We start from the raw sequence: 14,970 nt of genomic DNA, 5'->3' as shown, positions 1-14,970 counted from the left end.
CCTTTACACAGCACATATGCACTGTATTGGGAATGATAGTCCCATATGTATGCACAGTACGTAAAGAAAGATCCAGGATACTGGGGAAAACACAGAAGAACAGCACAACAACCTTATACAAGGACATTATTTAAGAAAAGTGAGTCACTTTTTTCTTAAATAATGTCATTATGTAATAGCAATAACTCACTGTTGGATGAGGGTAATGCTGGCTTCACCCACTGTTGGTTTCATCCTTGTGACCAAACAACACCAGCTATGGGTAAATCCCACATTACCCACTCCCAGCCATAGGTTATTTTTATATTAATCTATACTTAAAATATAAGTTGGTGCTCAATAACTTAAACAATTGTCCTTACTATTAAGGAAATAGCTCTAAAAAGACATGCTATATACTTTCAGAATATTTTCTCAAATGAAAATCCACCACAATTATTCGGCAGCCATACATATTATGCTGCTAATATCAAATAACCTGTTAAAGGACAGCTCAATGCTGTTGTTCCACAAGGATTATATATACATATATATATGCTTCTGCCAAGCTAATCAAACATAAATAAGGAACTGCTTGGTCTAATGATATAGTGACAGTTTTCAATAAGAGAAGATTGCTCTTTTTATGAAATCAGCAAAGAAATAGTACTCACAACTTAGTGTGCACTGTATTTAATTCTCTGCAAGCTATTTATATCTGAGCTCTCTGTGCCTTTTCTTTTCAAACACCTTTATTGAATTATCACTTGTGACAAAGGCAAATTTACATTCATATAAAAGTAATCAAACTAGATTAACATAACAAGCATTATACTTCACATATATTGCTATGTATCATATAACCTTAGCAATATTACATAAATTATTCAATTCCTGCCTTTTTTTTAAAACAAGAAACATTTTTATTAAACCATTACTTACTGCATAGGCAATCATACATTTATATAAATGAAAAGAAACAAAACAAAACACCAACACAATCCTAGTTCCAAACATTTTATATCACAAACCATACTGATACACTCCCAGTTGCAAAAATTATACATCACTGTTTTTTGTGGTGACCTTCTCACATCCATTCTCTTCCAACTGATTTCCAGACAAGTGCTTCATAATGAGGGAGAGATAGGTCAGGGAAGATTCAGAGTGGATTTTTTTTGAGAAAGTATAGAAAATGGTATGTCAGTTGTGATGATATGCTCTAAACTTTGAAAATGAGAATTGTGCATAGATTGTACTGGTTACATTGGAGAATAAAATAAGGGTGGTTGAACAGGCTATCTGTTGGAAGTGCAAACAAGAAGAATATGGATATTTGTATAAGTAATGGAAGTGTGGTGAGGACAGCAGTTTGTAAAAAAGAATGGGAGAATTGTGGATTGTTATTGCTGGGAAGAAGCCAAAGGACAGCTATTTCTCCTATCTTAATTATGATGAAGAAGTGGAGTTGAAGTTTATGGATGCACAGATACAGAAAGAGGTAACTAAATGGTGGAAGAAGGTGAAGGTCTGTATCGTACTGAAGAGGAAGTACTCTCTTGGATGAAAAATACTGCAAAAAGCCATGGGGGATGGAGAAAGAGACTGAATGTTAGATTATATCTGACGACTGGAAAGCGAACAAAATAATTTATCAGAGTGGAAGCAGCAGTAATTTCCTAGTTAAACACATTGATGAGAACATGAAAAGGCATACTGTATACAAGAAATATAACAGACTCTGAAAACTTACAAAAGGTTTATGACCATAAGCTGATCTTTAAGAATTATGGTTTTGATTTTGAGGTAGACCATGAATTTCTTTTCTTTTTTTCTCTCTTTTATCATTTATTTTTCTCAGTTGACGATTAAGGTAAATGAGTGATGCTTATTCATTATGTTAAGTTGAATCACCTTATTTATGACTATGATGATCACATTTGTAGATCTACTATGAAATCTTATTTGGTATGTAATGTTTACTATTTTGAATTGAATTAATAAAATATAAACATTTTATATAATTATATATATGATGATTAGGTACCTTAGTGTTCTTAATAAAAAAGCAAATAGAAAAAAATTAAACATAGTTATCATCATTGAATATCATTCAATAATTTGTGAAATATTAGAATTGTGCAAATTAAACATAGTTATCATTGAATATCATTCAATAATTTGTGAAATATTAGAATTGTGCAATCAGCTTTGCAATGGAATTTTGATGAAACCAACTTCTATAAGGAGTAGGTGCAATATGTCTGCTGAATAGAGCTGTTTTATATAAAAAAAAACGTGAAGCAACTGCAGCTCACAACCTTCTCTGTATGTTGGATGAATTTATATTACTTTATTTACATATTTTTAATCTTTAATAATTCCGTGCAGAATATTACATTTGCATGCAGTCCTCATGCAAGGTGCACCATATTGCATTGGTGGTTGGCGGCTCAGTTTCCTACCCTATCCCTATCCCTATTCTCCTCTCCCCTTGTTTTTCCCTTGGGTTTACCCTATCCTTCCACCTTCACCATTTCCTCCTCAACCATTCTACATGTGATAGTTCTTATTTGTAAATATTGTCACCAATGCACCCTTTCCCTAACCTTTTGTGATAACTCCTGACAGGGAAGGAGTGCCCCTGTGTTTTCCTACAGTAAACCCTTTATATAATACACTACCTTATTTACCCAGTTCTTCCAGTACATCATCTTGCTGACCACTCTGCTTTACCCGGATCCCCTAGTTGTTTCCATACTTTCTACACCCTCACACCTAGTACCTTCTTGGGCCAGAGCTTCTCAAACCAAACCTCTAGTCCACTTGGATCTCATACTCTCACATCATCTGGTTTGTGGAATTTGTTACTTATAACAAAAATATCTCAGGCTTCTATTGCATACCAAATAGGTTTTTCTTTCAGTCTGCTCCTTCTGTATAACCATTCAATTGCAGACACTGAGTGTGTAGTCAGCTCTGGAGTGCCCATGCCCCCTTTATTGCCCTGTACAAACAATCTCTTTCTACTTGCCCTCGGTTGTTTAGCATCCCACAAAAAGTGCATAAATAACTTGTTTATCTTGAATGGATATTTGATATGAGCAGTTTGAAGCAGACTCCTTATGAAGAAGTACCTAGATAATAAACACATTTTAATTATTCAGTCTTACTCAAAAAGGGCAAGCCTAAACTTCTCCATCATTGAGTTTTCTGTCCTAGGTCTTTCATCAGCAATTTGGCATTATGATTCACTATTAACCACATTTGTTATGTAAAATATCTGCTCAGATACTTTATCTCATTCACTGTCTTAGTTAAATACCGTACTCCCTCATGACACTCCTTGACTGCTACATTGTTTAATGCAGCAGCACTTTCTGTTGTTTTCTGTACATTAATCTTAAGGCCTGAAATTAACTCAAAACTGTTTAATGCACCTAATATCTCAGTGATAACCATGTGGAGATAAGAGAACCATGTAACTGCATCATCAGCAAACCACACAAACACTCCAAACCATGGTACACTTATACATGTGTGGATCAGGTATTGTTGAAAATATTGTATTAGGTGCTCAGTAGCCAAAGCAAAGAGGATGGAAGATAATGGGCAGCCCTGCCAAGTATCCTTCACCAAGTGTACTATTGCTGATTTGACTTTATTAGATACTGTGTAGGTACATGGTGCACTATAGAAAAGCCAATATTTATTTATATAGCCTTCAGGGAATTGTAACGCTTTCATTGTACTCTGTAAAAAGCCCAACTAATTGGGTTGCAAGCTTTCTGGAAGTCTGCACAGAGTGCCATGGGTATCTCCTTTGCACTGGCATAACAAAGAAGTTTGATTTGCAGTCTAAGTCAGGCCCTGCACCCCATTCTTTAATAAAACCTTGTAACATAGGTGAGTTAACATTGGGTATAACTTTTGCCAATCTATTTGACAGAATCTTAGCAAAGATTTTGACATCCATTTTCAGCAGAGCTATAGGCTTGTAACTGCATGGATCTATTCTCAGTTTTCTGTCTTTATACAACAATATTATTTTAGCTCCAAGCATCTCTGTAAACCCTTCCCTGTATTCTTTCCATCTCCTGATAAAACAGATTTAGCCATGTTACCAAATCCTTTTGATAGGCCTTATATAGCTCCACAGTGATCCCACTGGAAACAGGTGCCTTACCCCATTTAGTTCCATTATCATCCACAATATTTATAACTCTGTTATCTTTCTGTCTAGTTGCCCCTCTCTTCCTGTGTTAATGCAGTTAATCTTAGCTTAGATAGAACAGCCTTACCTTTGTCCTCAGCCCCTTGCGTAGACTTGTTGTCACTTTCATGTAATATGCCAAGCAGAATTTGATTAATCTCCTCTGGCTTATTAGTTGCATCCCCCTTCTGATCTCACAGTGCTTGAATTGAAATTACCTTTTTCCTTTCTTTTAGCCCAGCACTTAAACATTTGTGGGAGTGAATCCCTTGTGCCCAGTGAAAGTATGACTATCTATCCCAATTGCTGTGTATGCTTAAAAATAATGTCTTTTAAATATTATTTTTAAGTTCTTTGATTTGGCCTAATAGAATTTTATTCTGATAACTCCCTATTCTATACTTTTTTCCTCAGCTAGCTCAATTTACTTTGCCCTGAGCACTTTTTTTACCCTGTATCTTTTCTTTACATGCTGCCCTCTCCAATCTTTGATCTCAGACTTAAAAAGTTCCAGTAACTAGTTAAGGAGGCACAGCTAACCTGATATTCCTCCCAAAATTCTCATATCTTGAGCTTGTTTACACTTCGCTTAATTTGCTTGTCCAGCTTGTTTATTTAAGTTTTCAAAGTTGTAGTTCTCTATTTTTGTCTCTCACCTTCAAGTATCTTGTTCTTATGGAAATATATCTTACTGACATTGTGTGCCTAGTTCCTGGTGTCAAAAATTTTTTTTTTTATTTTTATTTTTTGCATTCAAACACTTTCTCTCATATCTACATCTCCTCCCAGTGTTGCTATATCACTCTGCTATGTTTGTGCCTTGCAGGCAACTGGGATTTTTAGTGTCTGGATTGTTCAGCTGTCTGTGATACCATTGTTTAAACTTTGGACATTTTCCATATTGTGTAGCCTGAACCATTCCACTTCCTTTTGTATTTTCAGAAGTGCAGGGTATTTCAGCAATGTAGCTATTCCATTCATTCTTAGTTCATTAAATACTTCCAGCACAATGCTTCCTCTCTTCTAGAGTGTTTCTGAGTAATCCTTGACTAGCTTTATGAACATGCATGCAAATGAGATCATGTTAAGACTTTTTGTTTGCCTTATTATTTATTTTTTTACTGCAAATGAATGAGGAAAAACATGCCTGGGTCTGCTTTCTGCTGCTTGCTCTTGTCCCACTCTGTATCCTCTCTGCACTTGATTTCATAGTATCATGAATGTCTCCTGTAATAGGAGAATTACATCACCCCCAGTTCAATGTCACATACTCTCTCTCTTATATTCCAATAATCCTGATGTTACTCCTTCATGAGTGATTTTTAAGGTCATCCATCTTTTCATCTTGTCTTTTCATTTTGTCTGTTATTTTTGTGTTCCAAATTTATTCCTACAGCTCAGCTTTACTTGCTGTTTTATCTTCCTCCAAATCTTGCACCATTTGTGCAGCCTTGCCACTTCTGTTGGTTGTTGTTCTATTATTTGTTTCAAGGAGCTCACATCTTGGCCTAGTGTGATTACCTTTTAAACAAAATGCACAATTGCTCCTCCTTATTTGCAGCTTTAAAAGCAGCTAGCTGTTCCTCCTTTTGCTTCTGCTCACTCATCTTCCTTTCTGCCATTTTTATCCGAGTGTCAACAGGCCCAGAATTTCAGTTATTAACATTTCGCTGTCATGATACTACTAGCTCAGATGGGAAAGTGATTACACTTTTTTGTTTGAACCTGAGAGATTCATTCATATTTATTGAACCGAAGAATACTATGTAGTCCAACTTAAATAGTTCATCACGGTTAAACTAAAGTTTGAAGTTAATGCAACCAAAGAATCATGGAGTGCTCTGTCCTTAAAAGACTATTTTTGTGACCTTAATTCTGCACCACAGTCTGAGTAAAATACAAGAGAGTTTTAAATTAAAAACTTTGCAACGTTTGCTGATCTCATAACTTAGAAACTAAATTAAGTGATGAGAAGCTTAAAAATAGTCTGCAAATGCAGCATTTTATCTATAAATTAATGTGTTATAGCTTGTCTCACATAGAAGTAGGTGAAGCATCCATCACATTCACTGGTTTCATAGCTTTGGGAAAGGACTATGTGGATTTGAATGTCTAATTGTTTTGCATGTAAGTGTACAAGTAATATGTAACAAGTAATAAATTTGATCTTAGCTATAGCTGAATTGATCTGTACTAGTATGATATTATAGCAGTTATACAAACTTATTTAAAGCTTTCAAAACAACAGGAAAGCTTGACTGCTGGTTATATGTCATATAGATCTGTAGGAAAAAACATATGGTTGTGGGAAGAATTATCATTTAAGACAGTTTACCACACACACACACACACACACACACACACACACACACACACACACACACGCACATGCACGCACACACACACACACACATACACACACACGCACACACACACACGTGCACACCTTTTTCTTCACAGCTACTTGTCTCCACCCAGAAAGACACTATTCTTGTACATATAAGGATTAGACTGCTAAGTTCATCACAACAAACAGCTATGACCTATGTGTCTCTAACCCTTCCAAAGACATGGAAGAGAGCATGTTATCTTAGCTTATTGTCAGTGTAAAGGATGCAATGCATATATTTATTGTATAGCTTCACTACGGACTGAAAGCCTGTCACTAATGAGTACCATATTTTTCCTTACAGCTGTTTTGATTTGCTCATTAATGGGCAGAAATGAACAATGTACCTAAAAGAAAAAGTGCCCCGAGCTGGATTCTTTCAACCTTCCCATAAATGATCTACCTTGCTGATCATTCAGGTTAAATTTCATCATCATCTTCACATTTTTGACTAAGAATCATAAAATGAAGTCAAGAGGCACTTTCAGTTGTTTTGCTTCTCAAAATATGTTCACTGCCAAAATTCAATTTATGGCTTTAAGAGTGATGTTTGGTTATAACTACATGTCCTTCAACTAGATAAAGCTGTAGCTCCTATAATCATACTTTATTCTCAGTTCTCATGAGTCTGGCACTATTAGACATATAGAAAACTGGTAATCACACAGTGTAAACAATCTGTAGTGTAAAATAGGAAAAAAACCCGTACCAGAAGTCAGAAATAAACATTTTAATCCTGAGTTTTAGCTCTTTTGTTCCAGTGTACCCGGAACTTCATCAGAAATAAAATAGCAGTTTACTTCCTGGTTTAAATACACAAAAAGGCACCAAAAGTGTAACAAATTTTTGAAACTGAAAGGAACAGTCACCATAAAAAGAATATGTTAAAAATCCAATTACAAAATACAGCTTAAAAGTTTGTTAAAAATCCAGCTAAAATATACAGCTTAAAAGTTAAAATGTACATCAAATTTCAGTGAAAAGAAAACACCATTAAAAATCACTAACCTAAATTAAATTTGAGATGCCTTGATCTTAAGTATAGCCTTGACAGAGATAATGTCATTAATGTCTGGGGGAGGGGGGGGTACGTGCATTGAGTAGTAGTTGTCAGTAAAGTTCTCTGCTCCAAAACAAACTTCCAATTATCTCCCTGGTAGATTTTGTAATGCTCTCATAATACTAAAAAGGCAACTTTTTTAAAAATCATTGTTCACTGTTAATTGCTTATACAAGACATTAGTAGTTTGTGTTTTAGAGACTGCATACAGCTGTTGGCAAATTCAGTTTTGAAGCAGTCCCACAGTTTAATCAACATAAAATACAGGGCAAGAAGAGCAAACAGCAATATAAACAATCCTCATAGTGTTGCAATTATAACTCCCAGTAAGAAAAATAACTTTAGAAAAACTGGGGATAATTAAGTGGGTGCCCTGCAAGATGTATCGACATCGCTTGCAGGCTCCATAATGTCTCATTCCTGCACTGATATAATTAGTGTCAGGTACATTAGCATTTTTCTCCAATATAGATTTCAGATTTTTGCTATTCTTGTAAACAAAACTTGGATGTTCACCCAAAAGTTCTAACATACCAACCATCCTAAATACTGTTCTCCAGTATGTGCTAATAGCATTTTTATGTGAAAAAAAAATACTGCTGTTATACTGAATAACAAAAACGTCGGAAGAATAGTTTGTTTTTTTAACCTTAACAAACATACTGCTGGGTCTAAACAACCACATGAAAGGAGAGTAAAATATCAAAAAACAACAGCCAGTGACCACAAAAAATGTTTATTGAACCTCTAGTGCTTCGGCAAAGCCTTCAAGGAGTACATAAAATCATCAAACAACACACTTGCTTAAATACAGAATTATACGCCAATCATTCCAATTAAAAAACAGTTAGTTCAGATCAGCAACTTCCAATTACACTCAAGATTTAATCCCAAGTGGGACATGGTATTACATTTTAAAATAAACACACTTTCTTTATGCATTAACGTCCTTTTATATACACCATCTGAATAAAAACTCACAGATACTTTTACTAAAATAGTAGCTTTTAAACCCTGTGGATTTGAATTATGACATTCTAAAAAATGTTTCACCATAGGGCTATCAACTTTTTTGTTTTTAATATTTCTAATGTGCTCCTGCAGTCTACACTTAAATTTCCTTTTAGTTTCCCCAATATATGTAAGACTGCAGGGGCACTGCAGAGCATAAATTACACCCTTTGTCTCACAATTAAATATCTCAGATGGATAAAATGCATGTCCATTAATAAAAGTAAATGTTCTAACAATATAGGTAGCATACCTCTCAGCCTGGAAATACCAACAATCTGGACAAAGGCCCATGAAAAATAGGTACAAATCTGTACAGTGATTAACATAAAATTGCATACATAATTATGTAACTCCACCCACTCCAGTGGAATTGTGGGATTCAAACATTCAAATGCAAATTGAAGAACAGACAAAATATAAAACAACAAATATCCTTCAGAAAAAGCAAGCTAACACAAAACCTGTTATTCTAACAACATTCTAAGTTCCGAAGAACAGTATTTAAAATCTGCCCTTATTTTTGGGTTTTTGCTCGCCATTGTTTAAGGCTTTATGCAGATTTCATGTGTTGGGAAGTTGAAAAGTATGCTTGCAATTAAAAACAGCAGTGACCTGTGCTGATATACCACACATACAACGTTTTAACAATCTTTAGCAAGTCCTAATATTCTACAAGTTTTACTACATCAGAAAATAAAAATATACTATTATTGCACTCTGCATCTTCTTAAGCAAGTAGCTTCTATGATTAGTAAGCAAATATCAGTTTTATCTACTAGGAAATTAACTTTTTTTGTGGTCACTATATATACAAATGCTGCCTTTTGTTATCCATTTCAATTGCAGTATGCAGACATGAGAAACATTTTACATTTCCAAAATGTTAAATATAGATTACAGCAAGAAAAATAGGCTATTTTCTCATCAACTGCATTCATACATAGAGAGACTATAGCTTTTGTTACTATATTCCAGCCACATCAAAAAAATTCTTCAGTGAGCAACATCTTAAAGTACCCTTGTAGGTTGCAAAAGCACGATTATTTCATATCTCTCAACTGTCCAAATTTATCAAAAATGTCTAAATTTTTGGTCAGATCTTCATAAAATTAATGGTTTTCTATCAAATCTCTGAGGACTGAAGTCACTATATAATTACAGACTTTTGAGTAGACACAAGTTTTAGACATCATATCCTTTAGAAAGTACATGCTAATACAAATATTGTTCTATCAGCTTTCTATGTTTTAAAAACAATATTTAAAAATCTGTATCTGATTGCTGGCACCCCTTCCCACATTATTTTTGTCTTTGTCTGGATTGTTTGCTAATTTCTTGGTTAAAAAGAGAAGGCTTTACCCATGCAAGTCACATTCTATGGGACCAGTAAAGTCCAATATCTGCCTAGCCTCTTTAAAGCTACTTACATTACTAAATGGTTAACCTTTGTATAGGTAGTAACAGGTGACAGACATGACATGTAGTAAAATGTACTCTTTAACTCTGTGTGAGCAAGTCTATGAACTTCCTTGCAGTCTGCGCAAAGTAGCGTCAGGTCCTTAGTTACACTCTTACCCTGTACATCTTCTAACAGCATCTTATAAAAGTCAAAACCACTGCTTCCACCACAACTTACAGCAAGTAAACTAATAGGGATATTTACACATGTAATGCAAACTGTGTATTTCCCAGACCCAGTACTTCATGAATACATTATTTGGCATATTCAGCTCAGTCTCTGATTACAGCAAAAAATGCAGATTGTTCAAATTTAAGTTTTACAGCACACTGCATATGGATAATGCACGTTGATCTGTTATTGTGATCACATACATGTGTCACTGAGATATCAAAGGCAAGCAAACAAAAAATTGGATAACACAGTATGAACTTTGGCGTTTTTTCTTTTTTTTTTTTTCTCTGCCAAGCCCCCAACCATGGTTCCAAAGATAAGATAGGCTCATAGGATACTAGGCTAATGGCCCTAGGGTCCTTACAAGCTTTGCCAAGTTCTACCCTTATTTCCATGATCAGCAACAATTGCCCCTGTCCAAGAGGGACACAGTCAATACTTTTATCGCTGTGAACCTATTAAAATACCAGGACAATGGGTATCTGAATTTAAACTGTGGGGCACAGAAACAACAATGCAATGTGTCATGCAAATTATTAAAATCTCGTTCCATTTGTACAAATCTGTCCATTTAAAAAATATTACATGATGCAAAAATTTGAAACACGTAATAGAACATGCAACAAAAGCAATTTATGGGTACATAATGCATACTACGGCTGCTACTCAGAATGAAAGCTGCAAAAATATCTATAAACAAGAGGTCTTTTAACATTGACAACACCAAGCTATGCAAGATACACGATCAAGAAAATATATAAACATTCCACAGCTTGCAAATTTACAAATAACTGCAGTATAAATGTCAAATGAGGTTTGCTCACCGGGTGAAAATAGACAAAGTACCCAAATGCACTAAATGCAGCACCCAAAGTAAAAGAAAGAAAAAGGCAATGCAAGAAGTTGTACTATAACCCTTGCTAGCAAATAATACTTGCGTAGTGTTAAATTACTCAAACCTAAAATGTATGTTAAACTTTAAAAGTGACACTTTGAGCTTGAAATGCATTTACCTAACTTAACACTTTCTATTGGACCCACCCTACACTTGGTACTTCAAATAGTGATACCAATTATGGCAGTAAACTCTTGTATGATATCGTATTAAATAAAACATTACAAACCTTAGGGACAGATAAGGATTTCCAATTTCACATGCCGTATACATATTGTATAATGTAAAATTCACAGCAAGCAAGCATTAACAACTTTGATTTTCAAAATAGTGGGGATAAAGACAAGCTGGCAGTACAATTGGTATGTCTCCTGAACTATGTCAGATAAGCTTCCAAGAAAAGAAAAACACGTGAGTGAAGAAAAAAATGCGTTCACAGCTGGTGGCTTTTTCAACCTTTTACTCCCACGATACGCGCAAATTTTGAAAGCAACACATACTAATGGAGAAAGGCCTCAAATAACGGCCCTTCTAAATAATATTAACTTACACAGTTGGTAGAAAAAGTAGCTGTGAGCTGTGATTTCATATCTTTGTCTCTAAAATTCTTTGTAATGATTGTTAGCATGTCTGACTCCATTCTAATGCCTGCTAATTGTTCTGCACTGTACTCTGCGATGGTGAAATCTACAGCTGTGTCTTTAAGTAACATATTTAATTTGTCAGCACTGGGTGATCAGTTTGACATACATCTCTTTAGCAGGTTACAGAAAATGAATGAAACACTTGGATGCACAGGCCACCAGCCAGACGTTAAAAGTAAGGAACAAACACTTAAAGTTTGCACTTTCGGGTGTAAACGTAAAGAAAGAAAGAAAGAAAAAATAAATACCTCCATCACAGTGGGTCCCTGTCTGGCAGCCAAAGAGAGCCCTATGCTTCTATTCTTCTAGAAGAAGCTGCAGCAGCAGGCAGACTTAGCTTCAGCTTTTCTTACAGTTCATGTCTGGCTTGTCTTCTCTCATTATAGTTCATTCTTGCTCCACCTACTGTTTAAGATTCTTAATGCAGCTGTAACTCTCCATACATAAGATATAGAAGTAAAGTATCTGTCCACCAAATTTGACAGAGAGCAGAGCAGCGATATATAGAGAGCAACACACACACATTTACTGATTTGATTAGGAACAGTTGAAAGATATGGCCAGTGCTTTGAAGACAAGGTAAAACTACGTTTCTGTACTACTTGTAGTAGTTTCCAGGCCACCTGTATTCAATATGCCGACGATTCAACACTTATATGCTCCGCTAACTCCACCTCAGACCTCCACTACATAACCCAAAGGGTATTTAAAACGGTTGAAGAATGGTTCCTAAAACGTTGCCTTCTTCTCAATGCCAAAAAAACCAAGCTGCTACTATTTCCACCTACCAATAGGTCCCCACCTCTTGATCTCTCTATTGTATCTAGCAAAGGCACCCTGATAACACCTGAACAATCTACCAAACTGCTAGGAGTGACTATCGACAACAACCTCTCCTATGATATTCACATTAACAACACCATACAAGCAGTGAACAGAAAAATTGGTTCCTTATACAGAATCAATCCTTTCCTTACTCCTCAAGCCAGAACCACCATTGCCCACTCTCACTTAATCTCCACACTTCTCTATGCTTCATCTATTTATACTAATTTAAAAAGAACTAACCTCCAAAAAATTTCTCATGCCTATAACAATATCGCCAGGTTTGCTACCAGCAACCCATACAAAACACACCATTGTCTTAATCTTAAGCAACTCAACTGGCTTGAATTACCTAACTTACTAACATTTTCTCAACTCATCATTGCTCATAAAATCTTTTATCAACCTAAAAATACTCCGATTCTCACTAACCTTATCACCCCATACACAAATCTAACTTCACTTCGTTCCTCTGCTAGATTACTTGTCTGTACTATGAAGTCTAATAACTTGTCAGGTGATAGCATTTTCTCAAATACTGTTGGTAAACAATGGAACCTCCTACCAACAGACCTAACTCAAATTCCATCCCTTTCTCTCTTTAAACTAAGACTCAAACTTCACCTAAAATCTCACTGGATATGCCCCTGCACAAACCCTGACTAACTGCCTCCTCCTTCACTTCTATCTTCCTACTCCCTAGGGTCCACTTTGACCCTTTACCACACTAATGTAGATTACTGATTCTCATTTCCTTGCTCTAGGACTTCTCCTCTCTTCTACCTACTTCCTCTTCAACGTTCCTATTTCTCTCCTGTTTACAAAGGTCTGCATAGAATTTTAATATTTTTTTTTCCCTCCATACTATGTTTTTCAATGTTTAAAATTGCTAATGTAATTTCCAATATTAATCTTTATTTTGTATAAATGTTTTTCTGGAGCTTTTCTCCTCGGGCCTCTACTGAAAATGGACATGTATCCAGTTAGACTAGCCCGGTCAACAAATGTAAAATAAATAAATAAAATAAATAGTTTCGACTTCCGTTCCTATACAGGCTCTGTTCTTGTCATAATCACAGTTATAAACACGTAAAAGAAGATTGTCACTGAATTAAATATGAAGTTGGAAGAAGACTCCACATGAAGCTGTAGGGATGTATGACCGGATTTCACTTGAACTAAACTGTAGTGAAAGTGTCTAACAGGTGTTGACACAACGTCCTTGCTTGTTAAACAGCTGTCTGAACTTTGTTTTTATTTTTTTTAATCTCCAGCCCCCAGTAAATAAAAATTTAAAAAAAATCAGGAATTGAAAGGGCCACATGGAAATTCGTGGCACCCCATTATTTTGCCTTCAAAAATGGTAAATGCCAAGAAATTTGGTATGGTTGAGGGGTATGGTAGGTACATATGGAGCAATGGCCACAAGGATAGGTGCCTAAAGGTATGTCAGTATTAAAGATGGAATTCAAAACAGAAAATATAAAATGGTTGTGTAGCAAAATATACCTTAAATTTCTGCCTTTCTTATAAGATATACCATTTGATGGGCATAAAATATTAGCTAAATCATCAAATCCGAACAGATATTGCCAATAATATTTCACTAAATCTGTAAATATAGGACTGAAATTTCCATAAGTAGAGACAAAATATATTTTTCTTTTATCTTTATTATTATTCCTACCTTTACTATATATTTGATGATTATCAAAAAATTCATGCCTTACAGAAGTCTCCATAGTACCTTCAATAACTTTTTAACAGCAATTTGTATATCTTTATCATATCCTCTAGATACAAATATGGAGTACAGTCTATTAACGTCCTTGTTAAAATCATACTCATTATTATATAGTCTCCTTAAACTTAGACATTCACTACAAGAAATGAAGAAATAGTGAGGGGTGGATGGCAACTGATGCCAAACAGATATCTCCCCCATCTTCAAACTTCCTGTGTATTGATGTAAATATGTAAATAGCTTGTTGTTGTTAATAGTGAGTGTAATAATCCAAAAAATTAATTACCCTACCCACTTGCAAACCATTAAATCAGAAATCTATTTTTGTGTAACAATTCCAGAAACATATTTACTTCTGTTAAACCCCCTTTAGAGATAAAAATTAGATCATCAATAAATCTGTAATATTTAATTACAGATCTTTTGAAAACGTCACCATGATATAAATGTTCCATTTCATACAAGCCCATCATAAGATTGGCATACATGGGGGCAAAAGGTGCCCCCATAGCTGTTCCCTGGTGTTGGTGAAGAATCACATTATTAAATGTAAAATAGTTATTTTTTAAATAGA

Source organism: Protopterus annectens, chromosome 1.part2 (genome assembly GCF_019279795.1).
Source record: "Protopterus annectens isolate FY-2018-M chromosome 1.part2, PAN1.0, whole genome shotgun sequence".
Taxonomy (NCBI): domain Eukaryota; kingdom Metazoa; phylum Chordata; order Ceratodontiformes; family Protopteridae; genus Protopterus; species Protopterus annectens.
This window is presented reverse-complemented; position numbering follows the sequence as displayed.